At 51.7% G+C, this 19,699-nt stretch overlaps 1 long non-coding RNA gene across 1 annotated transcript in view; it reads left to right on the top strand.

Moving 5' to 3' along the window:
- The window catches only part of LOC138919312 (uncharacterized), a 144,291-nt gene that overhangs the window by 28,633 nt on the left and 95,959 nt on the right, over positions 1 to 19,699 (top strand). The window contains exons 8-10 of the long non-coding RNA XR_011429421.1: positions 4,666 to 5,221; positions 9,981 to 10,536; positions 15,621 to 16,176. This is a non-coding gene — a long non-coding RNA (uncharacterized lncRNA). The remainder of the gene's footprint in view (positions 1 to 4,665; positions 5,222 to 9,980; positions 10,537 to 15,620; positions 16,177 to 19,699) is intronic.

Here is a 19,699-nt window from a genome sequence, read left to right as displayed (position 1 = left end):
CCCGCCATTGGCGGGGAGACCCGGCCTGGTGCTCGGGGCGCCCGGAGGGTCCCAGAGAGAGACACGGAGGGCACGGAGGTCTCCCAGCTGCCGTTGCCCGCCCCGTGGGACTAGGGATTGCCGGAGATCTCGGAGAGGACCGGGGCGGGGGAACTTTCAAAGGCGGGTCCGGCGACCCGGTGGGGAAGCGCCGGAGCTCCGCCAGGCAGCAGACAAAACTCTCAGTCTGCCGGTAGCAGAGGGGCCACGCTGAGCACTCAGGGCTCCCGGCAGAGGCCCGGAGAGAAGCCCAGAGGGCGGGGCGACCCCCAGCTGCCGTTGCCCGCCCCGGGGGACTAGGGATTGCCGGAGATCTCGGAGAGGACCGGGGCGGGGGAACTTTCAAAGGCCGGATCGGCGACCCGGAGGGGAAGCGCCGGAGCTCCGCCAGGCAGCAGACAAAACTCTCTGTCTGCCGGTAGCAGAGGGGCCACGCTGAGCATTCAGAGCTCCCGGCAGAGGCCCGGAGAGAAGCCCAGAGGGCGGGGCGACCCCCAGCTGCCGTTGCCCACCCGGTGAGGCTAGGGATTGCCGGAGATCTCGGAGAGGACTGGGGCTGGAGAGAGTTCCAGAGACCCAGCTTAGTAGCCTAGGGGGAAGCCCTACAGGCTCACAGAAGCCTTAGGGAAAGCCTCTGCACAGCACCAGTAGAAGGCACCCAGCCGCCAGCCACAAGGCTGGAAGACCCCAGGGCAAAAGCAGCATAGCTAGGTGTACTAACCACAGACTGTAGAAGATGCCCCCCAATGGAGTTCCTGTAGCAAGGGATGATGGGGGCATCCCTTGAACATCTTCCCTATTCTGCCTGACAGTAATAGGTGCCTGGCGTATGGTCCCCAGGAGAGAAAAGGAGAAAGAAAAGGAGCCATTACCTTGAAAATCCCCCCACTGGGGTTCCTGTAGCAAGGGATGATGGGGGCATCCCTTGAACATCTTCCCTATTCTGCCTGGCAGGAATAGGTGCCTGGCGTATGGTCCCAGAGAAAGGGAGCCATTACCTTGAAAATCCCCCCACTGGGGTTCCTGTAGCAAGGGATGATCGGGGCATCCCTTGAACATCTTCCCTATTCTGCCTGGCAGGAATAGGTGCCTGGTGAATGGTCCCAGAGAAAGGGAGCCATTACCTTGAAAATCCCCCCATTGGGGTTCCTGTAGCAAGGGATGATGGGGGCATCCCTTGAACATCTTCCCTATTCTGCCTGGCAGGAATAGGTGCCTGGCGTATGGTCCCAGGAGAGAAAAGGACAAAGACAGTGAGAAAGAGAAAGACAGTGAGGAATTTTCCGCCAGTCTGGGGGACATTCTACCCAATTGCATCCTGGAGCCATTCTCCCAAGAAGGGGTTCCCATACTCCACCAAAGGTTAGAGTTTGGTACTTCCCTTGAACTGGAGTCCCGAGTGGGACTTTCCTCGCAGTTCAGAGCGTGGTCAGGTGCCAGAGGGAGGGATCCCAATCCAGCCTTAGGAAAAGAAACCTTCCACGGGAGTCTTGGAGATTTGCGGCCGTCCTAATGACTTAAGTGGCCGACCCGCGCCCACGTAAAATTTGTCTATTAGAGATAGAGTCAGGAAGGAATGGATTAATTCATTCTCCATCACCCTGAGGCTTAAGGTACTGAATCTCTTCAAGCTGAATGCCACAATTTGCCCCATAGAGTAGCCATGGGCAGCAAACGTGGATTCATACAGCCATCCAAGAAAGTTCCCGATGGAGCAGTGAATCTAGATCCATCCTTGAAAAAGAGAAAGGCATAAGGAAGAAAAGGGCACTTACCAGAACTCGAGCTCACAAGCCGATAAAGCAAGTCCCCGTACGGGCCACCAGAAATGATGCGGGATCGGTGAGCCGAGGAGTCGAAAGAAAGATTTCTTAGACTCTCAAGATCTGGCAGTAGTGCTCTTTTATTTAGAGAATAGTGAGGAATAGCATGGGGACAGGACCCATGGGCAGGCAGAGCTGGTGTGTGGGGACAAGACCCACGGGCAGTCAGAGCTCCTGCTGCTGCCCCCGCTGGCATGGGGACAGGTCCCATGGGCAGGCAGAGCTAGTGTGTGGGGACAAGACCCACAGGCAGTCAGAGCTCCTGCTGCTGCCGCTGCTGCTGCCCCCGCTGGCATGGGGACAGGACCCATGGGCAGGCAGAGCTGGTGCGTGGGGACAGGACCCACGGGCAGTCAGAGCTCCTGCTGCTGCCCTGAGTTGAGGGTTAGGGCTAATTTTATAAGGCATGGGTACGTGACTTATTTTTACTGGAGAAAAAAAGAAAAGATGATGTAAAAAGTCATTAAATGATTTCAGTGCAGATGGGGTCTGGTTATTGTGCGGTCATATAACTTTAGATACGAATCTGGCCATATAGATCGGCATGCAGGTGAGGATGCCCCAGGCTTCTCTCCCTGGGGTGGTCCTAATTCATACCATAAAAAAAGTCCACTGGGTCGTATAGTTTGGCATGTAGGCCAGGTCACCTTGGGCTTCTCTAGCTGGGGCAGCCTTAATCCACATCAGTAGCCACTCACATTTTTCAAACAAGTTTAAATAAACATGAGAGTACATAGTAGAAACCTGAGTTGAGAATCATAGGTGGGAGGTAAGGAATCTGACAGGTTGCAGTCAAGGTGTCATCCAGGGGTGCCTCTGAAGCTTGACTGAGGCTGGAGGAGTGCCGGGGTCCCGCCCCGGCGGAGTCCAGGTTCCTGAGGGGTGGACGGCGTCGGCACGATGAGTGAGGGGGAAATAAAGGGGACGTGAGACTTGGGTTGGTGTTAGCAAGTCCGACTTTACTGTGCACAAGTGTCGTTTATATATTTTTCAGGATTAGTACAGAAATAGTTCTACAAATATTCTCAGAGAGATAAGGAAATAAAAAACGAGCACAAGAATATTTATTAGCATTCTATTCTATAGAGCATAAGGTTAATGGTAGTCTTCTCCGCAATTAACTGGTGTTTGTTTTCTCTAAGCTAAAGGAGATAGGTACCTAGGCGTCTGTTGTGATTCATGGTAAAGTTAAATCCAAGAGAGAAGGTCCAGGCCTCCGGACAGGACAGCAGTCCGTCTGGTTGCATCCTGGTGGAGCCATCCCTGCCTCCCTCAATCATTTACGCTATTAGTGTAGACGGTTAATGGGAACAAAAGGCGACTCCAGGGTGTCTTATCCACAGGGCTATCTGCATTCTCAGCGGGCAGTTAAACATCTTTACATTTCTGCGCCCTTTAGGGGGTGAAAGCATTCCTTTGTCTTTTAGATTGTGGAGCTAACAGTCCCTTAAGCACACTGCCAGAGAAAGTATCACTTTGTTAGTAAAGTAAAGGGCTGAAAAGCTAAGCTAAACTATGTAGCTTCAAGAATAAAAAAGAGAAATAAGTACAGACATAACCTTGCTAGAAAGCATGCATATAATTCAGAAAATATCAGGGGTGTCGGCCGGCCATTCTTCACCGAGGGGCATCCCTGCACCCCTCGGCCCTTCTACTCATCAATTATTTATTATTTATTGCTTTTAGGAGAAAACCTCTATAGCATTTTAACAGAAAGCAGAAGGTCAAGAATAATATATAGATACTTCTTGATCATCCAATTAACCAGCAAACTTAGAAGGACCATGCATATATATTTAGACAAAGAACTGGAGGGAGAAGGAAACATTAACCAGATGGAGGCCATAAACCTGATTCGACATCTTATCTGGGCAGGATTCCTTTCTGATTGTCTCAAATGGGACTGTGTGCTCCTCCAATAATTAACTGAAAAATATCTTGAAAGTTACCTGCAGGTGGTCACATTCTCTTATGCTATCTAATTTTCCCAGGAGATAGTGCCTCCCAAGCAGCCACCCAAAGGAGTGAAAACTGGAGGTTAAGAAAGGAAAAGGAATGAAGGGCAGTTAGAAGCAGCACAGGTTTCAGAACTATGTGAGGGGCTGGCCGGTTATTCTTCACCAAGGGGCGGCCCTGCACCCCTCAGCGTTAATCGGCTGGTCCCTGTCAAACAGCCAATCAAATGATGTAGCCACGGCTCCCAGCAGAGGAGCTGCTTCCAAGATGACTCACTCACATGACTGGCAAGTCGATGCTGGCTTTTGGCAGGAGGCCTTAGTTCTTCGTCATGTGGCGTCTCCATAGGGCTGCTTGAGTCTCCTTAAGGTTCCACATGGCCACTGACTTCCCCAGCGCAAGTGATCTGAGAGAGAGCAGGGCCAAGCTGCACTGTCTTTAATGATACAGTCTTGGAAGCCACACTCCATCATTCCCACACTTTTCTTGGTGACACAGCTCAGCCCTATTCTGTGTGGAGGGGACAACACAAGGGCGTGACTACCAGGAGGTGAGAATTGTTGGAGGTCAGCTTGGAGGTGGGTGATCATAGAAGTTAATTAATTTAAAAGTGAAGTAATGCATGCCTAGTGGATGGCAAGCAGTTAATTTGTGAACAAGAGAAGGCAAAAGGGAGAGAAATTTTAAAACAGGGGTTGAAATGACTTGTGTGGTTAGCGTGCTAAGGAATCAATACGAAGTTACTGAAAGTATTGCTTAGCAGCTGTTGAAGTTAGACAATGGTATTTTAGACATTTGGATAACTTTTTATTTGAATGTTTTATATGCTATTTTCCCCCCTGCTTAGGATCAGCAAAGTCTCTTCTAAGTGATCAACGAAGACAAATGTTCCAGAAATACCTAGAGGAAAAGCGACTGAAAAAATTGAGAAACCTCAGCGATGACCACTTATAGTGGGTGTTTATAGACATGATAAGCCTATTTTTCTTTCACGAATACCAGCACACCAACCAAAAAAGGTAAATTTAGTATCATAACTTGATATTCAGGAATAGTTCTTAACCAGACTCTTCTTTAAGAGATTATACTTGAGGAATTCCAAGATGGCGCCGTGAGTAGTCCTCTTTGTCTCTCGCCCTTCGAGTCTACAATTATTTGGACACTTATCGCTTGACAAAGGATATCCAGACAGCATCTCAGGACGTCTGAGACACCCACGCGACTATACATCGGAAGGCGGACGGACTTTCCTCCGGGAGGATGTGGAAATAGGTGAAAACTCTCCGACCCCGACGGGCAGCCTAGTACCCGCAAGCGGCTTTCTTCCAACGGACGCCCCCAGAGGATCCACACACATCTAGGGCAGGAGCGAGAACACAACAGAGGAGCGACGGTGGAAACAGGTGACCAGAACCCTACTTAAACCCCCCGCAATTACTCCTAAACGCAGAGGGAAACTTTGGAGTTGCACACCTGAGCCCGCGGGGAGAGTCTCTCCCCGCCATTGGCGGGGAGACCCGGCCTGGTGCTCGGGGCGCCCGGAGGGTCCCAGAGAGAGACACGGAGGGCACGGAGGTCTCCCAGCTGCCGTTGCCCGCCCCGTGGGACTAGGGATTGCCGGAGATCTCGGAGAGGACCGGGGCGGGGGAACTTTCAAAGGCGGGTCCGGCGACCCGGTGGGGAAGCGCCGGAGCTCCGCCAGGCAGCAGACAAAACTCTCAGTCTGCCGGTAGCAGAGGGGCCACGCTGAGAACTCAGGGCTCCCGGCAGAGGCCCGGAGAGAAGCCCAGAGGGCGGGGCGACCCCCAGCTGCCGTTGCCCGCCCCGGGGGACTAGGGATTGCCGGAGATCTCGGAGAGGACCGGGGCGGGGGAACTTTCAAAGGCCGGATCGGCGACCCGGAGGGGAAGCGCCGGAGCTCCCCCAGGCAGCAGACAAAACTCTCTGTCTGCCGGTAGCAGAGGGGCCACGCTGAGCACTCAGGGCTCCCGGCAGAGGCCCGGACAGAAGCCCAGAGCGCGGGGCGACCCCCAGCTGCCGTTGCCCGCCCCGTGGGACTAGGGATTGCCGGAGATCTCGGAGAGGACTGGGGCTGGAGAGAGTTCCAGAGACCCAGCTTAGTAGCCTAGGGGGAAGCCCTACAGGCTCACAGAAGCCTTAGGGAAAGCCTCTGCACAGCACCAGTAGAAGGCACCCAGCCACCAGCCACAAGGCTGGAAGACCCCAGGGCAAAAGCAGCATAGCTAGGTGTACTAACCACAGACTGTAGAAGATGCCCCCCAATGGAGTTCCTGTAGCAAGGGATGATGGGGGCATCCCTTGAACATCTTCCCTATTCTGCCTGACAGTAATAGGTGCCTGGCGTATGGTCCCCAGGAGAGAAAAGGAGAAAGAAAAGGAGCCATTACCTTGAAAATCCCCCCACTGGGGTTCCTGTAGCAAGGGATGATGGGGGCATCCCTTGAACATCTTCCCTATTCTGCCTGGCAGGAATAGGTGCCTGGCGTATGGTCCCAGAGAAAGGGAGCCATTACCTTGAAAATCCCCCCACTGGGGTTCCTGTAGCAAGGGATGATCGGGGCATCCCTTGAACATCTTCCCTATTCTGCCTGGCAGGAATAGGTGCCTGGTGAATGGTCCCAGAGAAAGGGAGCCATTACCTTGAAAATCCCCCCATTGGGGTTCCTGTAGCAAGGGATGATGGGGGCATCCCTTGAACATCTTCCCTATTCTGCCTGGCAGGAATAGGTGCCTGGCGTATGGTCCCAGGAGAGAAAAGGACAAAGACAGTGAGAAAGAGAAAGACAGTGAGGAATTTTCCGCCAGTCTGGGGGACATTCTACCCAATTGCATCCTGGAGCCATTCTCCCAAGAAGGGGTTCCCATACTCCACCAAAGGTTAGAGTTTGGTACTTCCCTTGAACTGGAGTCCCGAGTGGGACTTTCCTCGCAGTTCAGAGCGTGGTCAGGTGCCAGAGGGAGGGATCCCAATCCAGCCTTAGGAAAAGAAACCTTCCACGGGAGTCTTGGAGATTTGCGGCCGTCCTAATGACTTAAGTGGCCGACCCGCGCCCACGTAAAATTTGTCTATTAGAGATAGAGTCAGGAAGGAATGGATTAATTCATTCTCCATCACCCTGAGGCTTAAGGTACTGAATCTCTTCAAGCTGAATGCCACAATTTGCCCCATAGAGTAGCCATGGGCAGCAAACGTGGATTCATACAGCCATCCAAGAAAGTTCCCGATGGAGCAGTGAATCTAGATCCATCCTTGAAAAAGAGAAAGGCATAAGGAAGAAAAGGGCACTTACCAGAACTCGAGCTCACAAGCCGATAAAGCAAGTCCCCGTACGGGCCACCAGAAATGATGCGGGATCGGTGAGCCGAGGAGTCGAAAGAAAGATTTCTTAGACTCTCAAGATCTGGCAGTAGTGCTCTTTTATTTAGAGAATAGTGAGGAATAGCATGGGGACAGGACCCATGGGCAGGCAGAGCTGGTGTGTGGGGACAAGACCCACGGGCAGTCAGAGCTCCTGCTGCTGCCCCCGCTGGCATGGGGACAGGTCCCATGGGCAGGCAGAGCTAGTGTGTGGGGACAAGACCCACAGGCAGTCAGAGCTCCTGCTGCTGCCGCTGCTGCTGCCCCCGCTGGCATGGGGACAGGACCCATGGGCAGGCAGAGCTGGTGCGTGGGGACAGGACCCACGGGCAGTCAGAGCTCCTGCTGCTGCCCTGAGTTGAGGGTTAGGGCTAATTTTATAAGGCATGGGTACGTGACTTATTTTTACTGGAGAAAAAAAGAAAAGATGATGTAAAAAGTCATTAAATGATTTCAGTGCAGATGGGGTCTGGTTATTGTGCGGTCATATAACTTTAGATACGAATCTGGCCATATAGATCGGCATGCAGGTGAGGATGCCCCAGGCTTCTCTCCCTGGGGCGGTCCTAATTCATACCATAAAAAAAGTCCACTGGGTCGTATAGTTTGGCATGTAGGCCAGGTCACCTTGGGCTTCTCTAGCTGGGGCAGCCTTAATCCACATCAGTAGCCACTCACATTTTTCAAACAAGTTTAAATAAACATGAGAGTACATAGTAGAAACCTGAGTTGAGAATCATAGGTGGGAGGTAAGGAATCTGACAGGTTGCAGTCAAGGTGTCATCCAGGGGTGCCTCTGAAGCTTGACTGAGGCTGGAGGAGTGCCGGGGTCCCGCCCCGGCGGAGTCCAGGTTCCTGAGGGGTGGACGGCGTCGGCACGATGAGTGAGGGGGAAATAAAGGGGACGTGAGACTTGGGTTGGTGTTAGCAAGTCCGACTTTACTGTGCACAAGTGTCGTTTATATATTTTTCAGGATTAGTACAGAAATAGTTCTACAAATATTCTCAGAGAGATAAGGAAATAAAAAACGAGCACAAGAATATTTATTAGCATTCTATTCTATAGAGCATAAGGTTAATGGTAGTCTTCTCCGCAATTAACTGGTGTTTGTTTTCTCTAAGCTAAAGGAGATAGGTACCTAGGCGTCTGTTGTGATTCATGGTAAAGTTAAATCCAAGAGAGAAGGTCCAGGCCTCCGGACAGGACAGCAGTCCGTCTGGTTGCATCCTGGTGGAGCCATCCCTGCCTCCCTCAATCATTTACGCTATTAGTGTAGACGGTTAATGGGAACAAAAGGCGACTCCAGGGTGTCTTATCCACAGGGCTATCTGCATTCTCAGCGGGCAGTTAAACATCTTTACATTTCTGCGCCCTTTAGGGGGTGAAAGCATTCCTTTGTCTTTTAGATTGTGGAGCTAACAGTCCCTTAAGCACACTGCCAGAGAAAGTATCACTTTGTTAGTAAAGTAAAGGGCTGAAAAGCTAAGCTAAACTATGTAGCTTCAAGAATAAAAAAGAGAAATAAGTACAGACATAACCTTGCTAGAAAGCATGCATATAATTCAGAAAATATCAGGGGTGTCGGCCGGCCATTCTTCACCGAGGGGCATCCCTGCACCCCTCGGCCCTTCTACTCATCAATTATTTATTATTTATTGCTTTTAGGAGAAAACCTCTATAGCATTTTAACAGAAAGCAGAAGGTCAAGAATAATATATAGATACTTCTTGATCATCCAATTAACCAGCAAACTTAGAAGGACCATGCATATATATTTAGACAAAGAACTGGAGGGAGAAGGAAACATTAACCAGATGGAGGCCATAAACCTGATTCGACATCTTATCTGGGCAGGATTCCTTTCTGATTGTCTCAAATGGGACTGTGTGCTCCTCCAATAATTAACTGAAAAATATCTTGAAAGTTACCTGCAGGTGGTCACATTCTCTTATGCTATCTAATTTTCCCAGGAGATAGTGCCTCCCAAGCAGCCACCCAAAGGAGTGAAAACTGGAGGTTAAGAAAGGAAAAGGAATGAAGGGCAATTAGAAGCAGCACAGGTTTCAGAACTATGTGAGGGGCTGGCCGGTTATTCTTCACCAAGGGGCGGCCCTGCACCCCTCAGCGTTAATTGGCTGGTCCCTGTCAAACAGCCAATCAAATGATGTAGCCACGGCTCCCAGCAGAGGAGCTGCTTCCAAGATGACTCACTCACATGACTGGCAAGTCGATGCTGGCTTTTGGCAGGAGGCCTTAGTTCTTCGTCATGTGGCGTCTCCATAGGGCTGCTTGAGTCTCCTTAAGGTTCCACATGGCCACTGACTTCCCCAGCGCAAGTGATCTGAGAGAGAGCAGGGCCAAGCTGCACTGTCTTTAATGATACAGTCTTGGAAGCCACACTCCATCATTCCCACACTTTTCTTGGTGACACAGCTCAGCCCTATTCTGTGTGGAGGGGACAACACAAGGGCGTGACTACCAGGAGGTGAGAATTGTTGGAGGTCAGCTTGGAGGTGGGTGATCATAGAAGTTAATTAATTTAAAAGTGAAGTAATGCATGCCTAGTGGATGGCAAGCAGTTAATTTGTGAACAAGAGAAGGCAAAAGGGAGAGAAATTTTAAAACAGGGGTTGAAATGACTTGTGTGGTTAGCGTGCTAAGGAATCAATACGAAGTTACTGAAAGTATTGCTTAGCAGCTGTTGAAGTTAGACGATGGTATTTTAGACATTTGGATAACTTTTTATTTGAATGTTTTATATGCTATTTTCCCCCCTGCTTAGGATCAGCAAAGTCTCTTCTAAGTGATCAACGAAGACAAATGTTCCAGAAATACCTAGAGGAAAAGCGACTGAAAAAATTGAGAAACCTCAGCGATGACCACTTATAGTGGGTGTTTATAGACATGATAAGCCTATTTTTCTTTCACGAATACCAGCACACCAACCAAAAAAGGTAAATTTAGTATCATAACTTGATATTCAGGAATAGTTCTTAACCAGACTCTTCTTTAAGAGATTATACTTGAGGAATTCCAAGATGGCGCCGTGAGTAGTCCTCTTTGTCTCTCGCCCTTCGAGTCTACAATTATTTGGACACTTATCGCTTGACAAAGGATATCCAGACAGCATCTCAGGACGTCTGAGACACCCACGCGACTATACATCGGAAGGCGGACGGACTTTCCTCCGGGAGGATGTGGAAATAGGTGAAAACTCTCCGACCCCGACGGGCAGCCTAGTACCCGCAAGCGGCTTTCTTCCAACGGACGCCCCCAGAGGATCCACACACATCTAGGGCAGGAGCGAGAACACAACAGAGGAGCGACGGTGGAAACAGGTGACCAGAACCCTACTTAAACCCCCCGCAATTACTCCTAAACGCAGAGGGAAACTTTGGAGTTGCACACCTGAGCCCGCGGGGAGAGTCTCTCCCCGCCATTGGCGGGGAGACCCGGCCTGGTGCTCGGGGCGCCCGGAGGGTCCCAGAGAGAGACACGGAGGGCACGGAGGTCTCCCAGCTGCCGTTGCCCGCCCCGTGGGACTAGGGATTGCCGGAGATCTCGGAGAGGACCGGGGCGGGGGAACTTTCAAAGGCGGGTCCGGCGACCCGGTGGGGAAGCGCCGGAGCTCCGCCAGGCAGCAGACAAAACTCTCAGTCTGCCGGTAGCAGAGGGGCCACGCTGAGAACTCAGGGCTCCCGGCAGAGGCCCGGAGAGAAGCCCAGAGGGCGGGGCGACCCCCAGCTGCCGTTGCCCGCCCCGGGGGACTAGGGATTGCCGGAGATCTCGGAGAGGACCGGGGCGGGGGAACTTTCAAAGGCCGGATCGGCGACCCGGAGGGGAAGTGCCGGAGCTCCCCCAGGCAGAAGACAAAACTCTCTGTCTGCCGGTAGCAGAGGGGCCACGCTGAGCACTCAGGGCTCCCGGCAGAGGCCCGGAGAGAAGCCCAGAGCGCGGGGCGACCCCCAGCTGCCGTTGCCCGCCCCGTGGGACTAGGGATTGCCGGAGATCTCGGAGAGGACCGGGGTGGGGGAACTTTCAAAGGCGGGTCCGGCGACCCGGAGGGGAAGCGCCGGAGCTCCGCCAGGCAGCAGACAAAAATCTCTGTCTGCCGGTAGCAGAGGGGCCACGCTGAGCATTCAGAGCTCCCGGCAGAGGCCCGGAGAGAAGCCCAGAGGGCGGGGCGACCCCCAGCTGCCGTTGCCCACCCGGTGAGGCTAGGGATTGCCGGAGATCTCGGAGAGGACTGGGGCTGGAGAGAGTTCCAGAGACCCAGCTTAGTAGCCTAGGGGGAAGCCCTACAGGCTCACAGAAGCCTTAGGGAAAGCCTCTGCACAGCACCAGTAGAAGGCACCCAGCCACCAGCCACAAGGCTGGAAGACCCCAGGGCAAAAGCAGCATAGCTAGGTGTACTAACCACAGACTGTAGAAGATGCCCCCCAATGGAGTTCCTGTAGCAAGGGATGATGGGGGCATCCCTTGAACATCTTCCCTATTCTGCCTGACAGTAATAGGTGCCTGGCGTATGGTCCCCAGGAGAGAAAAGGAGAAAGAAAAGGAGCCATTACCTTGAAAATCCCCCCACTGGGGTTCCTGTAGCAAGGGATGATGGGGGCATCCCTTGAACATCTTCCCTATTCTGCCTGGCAGGAATAGGTGCCTGGCGTATGGTCCCAGAGAAAGGGAGCCATTACCTTGAAAATCCCCCCACTGGGGTTCCTGTAGCAAGGGATGATCGGGGCATCCCTTGAACATCTTCCCTATTCTGCCTGGCAGGAATAGGTGCCTGGTGAATGGTCCCAGAGAAAGGGAGCCATTACCTTGAAAATCCCCCCATTGGGGTTCCTGTAGCAAGGGATGATGGGGGCATCCCTTGAACATCTTCCCTATTCTGCCTGGCAGGAATAGGTGCCTGGCATATGGTCCCAGGAGAGAAAAGGACAAAGACAGTGAGAAAGAGAAAGACAGTGAGGAATTTTCCGCCAGTCTGGGGGACATTCTACCCAATTGCATCCTGGAGCCATTCTCCCAAGAAGGGGTTCCCATACTCCACCAAAGGTTAGAGTTTGGTACTTCCCTTGAACTGGAGTCCCGAGTGGGACTTTCCTCGCAGTTCAGAGCGTGGTCAGGTGCCAGAGGGAGGGATCCCAATCCAGCCTTAGGAAAAGAAACCTTCCACGGGAGTCTTGGAGATTTGCGGCCGTCCTAATGACTTAAGTGGCCGACCCGCGCCCACGTAAAATTTGTCTATTAGAGATAGAGTCAGGAAGGAATGGATTAATTCATTCTCCATCACCCTGAGGCTTAAGGTACTGAATCTCTTCAAGCTGAATGCCACAATTTGCCCCATAGAGTAGCCATGGGCAGCAAACGTGGATTCATACAGCCATCCAAGAAAGTTCCCGATGGAGCAGTGAATCTAGATCCATCCTTGAAAAAGAGAAAGGCATAAGGAAGAAAAGGGCACTTACCAGAACTCGAGCTCACAAGCCGATAAAGCAAGTCCCCGTACGGGCCACCAGAAATGATGCGGGATCGGTGAGCCGAGGAGTCGAAAGAAAGATTTCTTAGACTCTCAAGATCTGGCAGTAGTGCTCTTTTATTTAGAGAATAGTGAGGAATAGCATGGGGACAGGACCCATGGGCAGGCAGAGCTGGTGTGTGGGGACAAGACCCACGGGCAGTCAGAGCTCCTGCTGCTGCCCCCGCTGGCATGGGGACAGGTCCCATGGGCAGGCAGAGCTAGTGTGTGGGGACAAGACCCACAGGCAGTCAGAGCTCCTGCTGCTGCCGCTGCTGCTGCCCCCGCTGGCATGGGGACAGGACCCATGGGCAGGCAGAGCTGGTGCGTGGGGACAGGACCCACGGGCAGTCAGAGCTCCTGCTGCTGCCGCTGCTGCTGCCCCCGCTGGCATGGGGACAGGACCCATGGGCAGGCAGAGCTGGTGCGTGGGGACAGGACCCACGGGCAGTCAGAGCTCCTGCTGCTGCCCTGAGTTGAGGGTTAGGGCTAATTTTATAAGGCATGGGTACGTGACTTATTTTTACTGGAAAAAAAAAGAAAAGATGATGTAAAAAGTCATTAGATGATTTCAGTGCAGATGGGGTCTGGTTATTGTGCGGTCATATAACTTTAGATACGAATCTGGCCATATAGATCGGCATGCAGGTGAGGATGCCCCAGGCTTCTCTCCCTGGGGCGGTCCTAATTCATACCATAAAAAAAGTCCACTGGGTCGTATAGTTTGGCATGTAGGCCAGGTCACCTTGGGCTTCTCTAGCTGGGGCAGCCTTAATCCACATCAGTAGCCACTCACATTTTTCAAACAAGTTTAAATAAACATGAGAGTACATAGTAGAAACCTGAGTTGAGAATCATAGGTGGGAGGTAAGGAATCTGACAGGTTGCAGTCAAGGTGTCATCCAGGGGTGCCTCTGAAGCTTGACTGAGGCTGGAGGAGTGCCGGGGTCCCGCCCCGGCGGAGTCCAGGTTCCTGAGGGGTGGACGGCGTCGGCACGATGAGTGAGGGGGAAATAAAGGGGACGTGAGACTTGGGTTGGTGTTAGCAAGTCCGACTTTACTGTGCACAAGTGTCGTTTATATATTTTTCAGGATTAGTACAGAAATAGTTCTACAAATATTCTCAGAGAGATAAGGAAATAAAAAACGAGCACAAGAATATTTATTAGCATTCTATTCTATAGAGCATAAGGTTAATGGTAGTCTTCTCCGCAATTAACTGGTGTTTGTTTTCTCTAAGCTAAAGGAGATAGGTACCTAGGCGTCTGTTGTGATTCATGGTAAAGTTAAATCCAAGAGAGAAGGTCCAGGCCTCCGGACAGGACAGCAGTCCGTCTGGTTGCATCCTGGTGGAGCCATCCCTGCCTCCCTCAATCATTTACGCTATTAGTGTAGACGGTTAATGGGAACAAAAGGCGACTCCAGGGTGTCTTATCCACAGGTCTATCTGCATTCTCAGCGGGCAGTTAAACATCTTTACATTTCTGCGCCCTTTAGGGGGTGAAAGCATTCCTTTGTCTTTTAGATTGTGGAGCTAACAGTCCCTTAAGCACACTGCCAGAGAAAGTATCACTTTGTTAGTAAAGTAAAGGGCTGAAAAGCTAAGCTAAACTATGTAGCTTCAAGAATAAAAAAGAGAAATAAGTACAGACATAACCTTGCTAGAAAGCATGCATATAATTCAGAAAATATCAGGGGTGTCGGCCGGCCATTCTTCACCGAGGGGCATCCCTGCACCCCTCGGCCCTTCTACTCATCAATTATTTATTATTTATTGCTTTTAGGAGAAAACCTCTATAGCATTTTAACAGAAAGCAGAAGGTCAAGAATAATATATAGATACTTCTTGATCATCCAATTAACCAGCAAACTTAGAAGGACCATGCATATATATTTAGACAAAGAACTGGAGGGAGAAGGAAACATTAACCAGATGGAGGCCATAAACCTGATTCGACATCTTATCTGGGCAGGATTCCTTTCTGATTGTCTCAAATGGGACTGTGTGCTCCTCCAATAATTAACTGAAAAATATCTTGAAAGTTACCTGCAGGTGGTCACATTCTCTTATGCTATCTAATTTTCCCAGGAGATAGTGCCTCCCAAGCAGCCACCCAAAGGAGTGAAAACTGGAGGTTAAGAAAGGAAAAGGAATGAAGGGCAATTAGAAGCAGCACAGGTTTCAGAACTATGTGAGGGGCTGGCCGGTTATTCTTCACCAAGGGGCGGCCCTGCACCCCTCAGCGTTAATCGGCTGGTCCCTGTCAAACAGCCAATCAAATGATGTAGCCACGGCTCCCAGCAGAGGAGCTGCTTCCAAGATGACTCACTCACATGACTGGCAAGTCGATGCTGGCTTTTGGCAGGAGGCCTTAGTTCTTCGTCATGTGGCGTCTCCATAGGGCTGCTTGAGTCTCCTTAAGGTTCCACATGGCCACTGACTTCCCCAGCGCAAGTGATCTGAGAGAGAGCAGGGCCAAGCTGCACTGTCTTTAATGATACAGTCTTGGAAGCCACACTCCATCATTCCCACACTTTTCTTGGTGACACAGCTCAGCCCTATTCTGTGTGGAGGGGACAACACAAGGGCGTGACTACCAGGAGGTGAGAATTGTTGGAGGTCAGCTTGGAGGTGGGTGATCATAGAAGTTAATTAATTTAAAAGTGAAGTAATGCATGCCTAGTGGATGGCAAGCAGTTAATTTGTGAACAAGAGAAGGCAAAAGGGAGAGAAATTTTAAAACAGGGGTTGAAATGACTTGTGTGGTTAGCGTGCTAAGGAATCAATACGAAGTTACTGAAAGTATTGCTTAGCAGCTGTTGAAGTTAGACGATGGTATTTTAGACATTTGGATAACTTTTTATTTGAATGTTTTATATGCTATTTTCCCCCCTGCTTAGGATCAGCAAAGTCTCTTCTAAGTGATCAACGAAGACAAATGTTCCAGAAATACCTAGAGGAAAAGCGACTGAAAAAATTGAGAAACCTCAGCGATGACCACTTATAGTGGGTGTTTATAGACATGATAAGCCTATTTTTCTTTCACGAATACCAGCACACCAACCAAAAAAGGTAAATTTAGTATCATAACTTGATATTCAGGAATAGTTCTTAACCAGACTCTTCTTTAAGAGATTATACTTGAGGAATTCCAAGATGGCGCCGTGAGTAGTCCTCTTTGTCTCTCGCCCTTCGAGTCTACAATTATTTGGACACTTATCGCTTGACAAAGGATATCCAGACAGCATCTCAGGACGTCTGAGACACCCACGCGACTATACATCGGAAGGCGGACGGACTTTCCTCCGGGAGGATGTGGAAATAGGTGAAAACTCTCCGACCCCGACGGGCAGCCTAGTAACCGCAAGCGGCTTTCTTCCAACGGACGCCCCCAGAGGATCCACACACATCTAGGGCAGGAGCGAGAACACAACAGAGGAGCGACGGTGGAAACAGGTGACCAGAACCCTACTTAAACCCCCCGCAATTACTCCTAAACGCAGAGGGAAACTTTGGAGTTGCACACCTGAGCCCGCGGGGAGAGTCTCTCCCCGCCATTGGCGGGGAGACCCGGCCTGGTGCTCGGGGCGCCCGGAGGGTCCCAGAGAGAGACACGGAGGGCACGGAGGTCTGCAGCTGCCGTTGCCCGCCCCGTGGGACTAGGGATTGCCGGAGATCTCGGAGAGGACCGGGGCGGGGGAACTTTCAAAGGCGGGTCCGGCGACCCGGTGGGGAAGCGCCGGAGCTCCGCCAGGCAGCAGACAAAACTCTCAGTCTGCCGGTAGCAGAGGGGCCACGCTGAGCACTCAGGGCTCCCGGCAGAGGCCTGGAGAGAAGCCCAGAGGGCGGGGCGACCCCCAGCTGCCGTTGCCCGCCCCGTGGGACTAGGGATTGCCGGAGATCTCGGAGAGGACCGGGGCGGGGGAACTTTCAAAGGCCGGATCGGCGACCCGGAGGGGAAGCGCCGGAGCTCCGCCAGGCAGCAGACAAAACTCTCTGTCTGCCGGTAGCAGAGGGGCCACGCTGAGCACTCAGGGCTCCCGGCAGAGGCCCGGACAGAAGCCCAGAGGGCGGGGCGACCCCCAACTGCCGTTGCCCACCCGGTGAGGCTAGGGATTGCCGGAGATCTCGGAGAGGACTGGGGCTGGAGAGAGTTCCAGAGACCCAGCTTAGTAGCCTAGGGGGAAGCCCTACAGGCTCACAGAAGCCTTAGGGAAAGCCTCTGCACAGCACCAGTAGAAGGCACCCAGCCGCCAGCCACAAGGCTGGAAGACCCCAGGGCAAAAGCAGCATAGCTAGGTGTACTAACCACAGACTGTAGAAGATGCCCCCCAATGGAGTTCCTGTAGCAAGGGATGATGGGGGCATCCCTTGAACATCTTCCCTATTCTGCCTGACAGTAATAGGTGCCTGGCGTATGGTCCCCAGGAGAGAAAAGGAGAAAGAAAAGGAGCCATTACCTTGAAAATCCCCCCACTGGGGTTCCTGTAGCAAGGGATGATGGGGGCATCCCTTGAACATCTTCCCTATTCTGCCTGGCAGGAATAGGTGCCTGGCGTATGGTCCCAGAGAAAGGGAGCCATTACCTTGAAAATCCCCCCACTGGGGTTCCTGTAGCAAGGGATGATCGGGGCATCCCTTGAACATCTTCCCTATTCTGCCTGGCAGGAATAGGTGCCTGGTGAATGGTCCCAGAGAAAGGGAGCCATTACCTTGAAAATCCCCCCATTGGGGTTCCTGTAGCAAGGGATGATGGGGGCATCCCTTGAACATCTTCCCTATTCTGCCTGGCAGGAATAGGTGCCTGGCGTATGGTCCCAGGAGAGAAAAGGACAAAGACAGTGAGAAAGAGAAAGACAGTGAGGAATTTTCCGCCAGTCTGGGGGACATTCTACCCAATTGCATCCTGGAGCCATTCTCCCAAGAAGGGGTTCCCATACTCCACCAAAGGTTAGAGTTTGGTACTTCCCTTGAACTGGAGTCCCGAGTGGGACTTTCCTCGCAGTTCAGAGCGTGGTCAGGTGCCAGAGGGAGGGATCCCAATCCAGCCTTAGGAAAAGAAACCTTCCACGGGAGTCTTGGAGATTTGCGGCCGTCCTAATGACTTAAGTGGCCGACCCGCGCCCACGTAAAATTTGTCTATTAGAGATAGAGTCAGGAAGGAATGGATTAATTCATTCTCCATCACCCTGAGGCTTAAGGTACTGAATCTCTTCAAGCTGAATGCCACAATTTGCCCCATAGAGTAGCCATGGGCAGCAAACGTGGATTCATACAGCCATCCAAGAAAGTTCCCGATGGAGCAGTGAATCTAGATCCATCCTTGAAAAAGAGAAAGGCATAAGGAAGAAAAGGGCACTTACCAGAACTCGAGCTCACAAGCCGATAAAGCAAGTCCCCGTACGGGCCACCAGAAATGATGCGGGATCGGTGAGCCGAGGAGTCGAAAGAAAGATTTCTTAGACTCTCAAGATCTGGCAGTAGTGCTCTTTTATTTAGAGAATAGTGAGGAATAGCATGGGGACAGGACCCATGGGCAGGCAGAGCTGGTGTGTGGGGACAAGACCCACGGGCAGTCAGAGCTCCTGCTGCTGCCCCCGCTGGCATGGGGACAGGTCCCATGGGCAGGCAGAGCTAGTGTGTGGGGACAAGACCCACAGGCAGTCAGAGCTCCTGCTGCTGCCGCTGCTGCTGCCCCCGCTGGCATGGGGACAGGACCCATGGGCAGGCAGAGCTGGTGCGTGGGGACAGGACCCACGGGCAGTCAGAGCTCCTGCTGCTGCCACTGCTGCTGCCCCCGCTGGCATGGGGACAGGACCCATGGGCAGGCAGAGCTGGTGCGTGGGGACAGGACCCACGGGCAGTCAGAGCTCCTGCTGCTGCCCTGAGTTGAGGGTTAGGGCTAATTTTATAAGGCATGGGTACGTGACTTATTTTTACTGGAAAAAAAAAGAAAAGATGATGTAAAAAGTCATTAAATGATTTCAGTGCAGATGGGGTCTGGTTATTGTGCGGTCATATAACTTTAGATACGAATCTGGCCATATAGATCGGCATGCAGGTGAGGATGCCCCAGGCTTCTCTCCCTGGGGCGGTCCTAATTCATACCATAAAAAAAGTCCACTGGGTCGTATAGTTTGGCATGTAGGCCAGGTCACCTTGGGCTTCTCTAGCTGGGGCAGCCTTAATCCACATCAGTAGCCACTCACATTTTTCAAACAAGTTTAAATAAACATGAGAGTACATAGTAGAAACCTGAGTTGAGAATCATAGGTGGGAGGTAAGGAATCTGACAGGTTGCAGTCAAGGTGTCATCCAGGGGTGCCTCTGAAGCTTGACTGAGGCTGGAGGAGTGCCGGGGTCCCGCCCCGGCGGAGTCCAGGTTCCTGAGGGGTGGACGGCGTCGGCACGATGAGTGAGGGGGAAATAAAGGGGACGTGAGACTTGGGTTGGTGTTAGCAAGTCCGACTTTACTGTGCACAAGTGTCGTTTATATATTTTTCAGGATTAGTACAGAAATAGTTCTACAAATATTCTCAGAGAGATAAGGAAATAAAAAACGAGCACAAGAATATTTATTAGCATTCTATTCTATAGAGCATAAGGTTAATGGTAGTCTTCTCCGCAATTAACTGGTGTTTGTTTTCTCTAAGCTAAAGGAGATAGGTACCTAGGCGTCTGTTGTGATTCATGGTAAAGTTAAATCCAAGAGAGAAGGTCCAGGCCTCCGGACAGGACAGCAGTCCGTCTGGTTGCATCCTGGTGGAGCCATCCCTGCCTCCCTCAATCATTTACGCTATTAGTGTAGACGGTTAATGGGAACAAAAGGCGACTCCAGGGTGTCTTATCCACAGGGCTATCTGCATTCTCAGCGGGCAGTTAAACATCTTTACATTTCTGCGCCCTTTAGGGGGTGAAAGCATTCCTTTGTCTTTTAGATTGTGGAGCTAACAGTCCCTTAAGCACACTGCCAGAGAAA

Source organism: Equus caballus, chromosome 20 (assembly GCF_041296265.1).
Source record: "Equus caballus isolate H_3958 breed thoroughbred chromosome 20, TB-T2T, whole genome shotgun sequence".
Taxonomy (NCBI): Eukaryota; Metazoa; Chordata; class Mammalia; order Perissodactyla; family Equidae; genus Equus; species Equus caballus.
Note: the sequence above shows the minus strand (reverse complement) of the source record. Positions and strands in the feature narration are given on the sequence as shown.